This window comes from Acinonyx jubatus, chromosome D3, assembly GCF_027475565.1.
Source record: "Acinonyx jubatus isolate Ajub_Pintada_27869175 chromosome D3, VMU_Ajub_asm_v1.0, whole genome shotgun sequence".
NCBI classification, from domain to species: domain Eukaryota; kingdom Metazoa; phylum Chordata; class Mammalia; order Carnivora; family Felidae; genus Acinonyx; species Acinonyx jubatus.
Genome location: NC_069392.1, coordinates 62,994,289 through 62,995,803, shown reverse-complemented (window position 1 = coordinate 62,995,803; position 1,515 = coordinate 62,994,289). Strand labels below are relative to the sequence as shown.

The window sequence follows — 1,515 nt, the reverse complement described above, 5'->3', positions numbered from 1 at the left end:
AAGTGCTCCTCAACTGTCCTACAGTGTGTACAAAGGAGGAGTTGTTACCTCCATTTTCACAATTCCAGTCATTACAAATCTGCAGTTAGGATGTTCCTACTTTTGACTGGACTCATGTTTTTTATTGTCATTTGCTCAGAACTTAAGAGGCAAGAAAAAATAAATAAAACATTTGAATAAAACCTAAACATTAAAAGTAATCTATCCTAGCCCTCCTCTCTCCAGGCATCCTTGTGAGAGTGACATCGTCTTTAAACCCTGCATGGCAATCCCTGACGCACCACCGTGATGCCCAGGGAAGACAGGGCGACCTGAAAGTCCAACTACTTCCTTAAGATCATTCAACTTGTGGACGATTATCCAAAATGCTTCACTGTGGGAGCAGACAACGTGGGTTCCAAACAGATGCAGCAGATCCGCATGTCCCTCCGCTGGAAGACTGTCGTGCTGATGGGCAAGAACACCATGATGCACAAGGCCATCCACAGAACAACCCAGGTCTGGAGAAACTGTTGCCTCACATCCGGGGAAATGTGGGCTTTGTGTTCACCAAGGAGGACCCCGCTGAGATCAGGGACATGCTGCTGGCTAAAAAGGTGCCAGCTGCCACCCGTTCTGGTGCCATAGCCCCATGTGAAGTCACTGTGCCAGCCAAGAACACTGGTCTGGGGCCTGAGAAGACTTCCTTCTTCCAGCATTTAGGCATCACCACTAAGATCTCCAGGGGCACCATTGAGATCCTGAGTGATGTGCAGCTGATTAAGACTGGAGACAAAGTGGGAGCCAGCGAAGCCACACTGTTGAACATGCTGAACCTCTCCCCCTTCTCCTTTGGGCTGATCATCCAGCAGGTGTTTGACAATGGCAGCACCTATAACCCTGAAGTGCTTGACATCACAGAGGAGACTCTGCATTCTCCCTTCCTGGAGGTTGTCCGCAATGTTGCCCGCCTATGCCCGCAGATAGGTTACCTGACTGATGCATCAGTGCCCCATTCTATCATCAATGGATACAAACGGGTCCTGGCTTTGTCTGTGGAGACTGGTCATACCTTCCCACTTGCTGAAAAGGTCAAGGCCTTCTTGGCTGATCCATCTGCATTTGTGGCTGCTGCCCCGTGGCCACTGCCACCAGTGCTGCACCTGCTGCTACTGCAGCCCCAGCCAAGGTTGAAGCAAAGGAAGAGTCAGAGGAATCAGATGAGGATATGGGATTTTGTCTCTTTGACTTATCACCAAAAGCAACCAATTCAGCCAACTTTATTTGTGAAACAAGGAAATAAAGGCTTACTTCTCTTTAAAAAAAAGTAATCTATCCTTTTTTAAATTTTTTTTTGAGAGAGAAAGAGAGTGAGAAAGCGAGCATGAGCTGGGAAGGGTCAGAGAGAGAGAGGAAGACATAGAATCCGAAGCAAGCTCCAGGCTCTGATCTGTCAGCACAGAGCCTGACGTGGGGCTCGAACCCATGGACCGCGAGATCATGACCTGAGCTGAAGTCAGACACTTAACCACCTAG

General features: G+C 48.6%; 1 pseudogene; it reads left to right on the top strand.

Moving 5' to 3' along the window:
• The first annotated feature begins 288 nt into the window (after positions 1-288).
• Positions 289-1,282, top strand: LOC106972934 (60S acidic ribosomal protein P0-like; annotated as a pseudogene).
• The last annotated feature ends 233 nt before the right edge of the window (positions 1,283-1,515 follow it).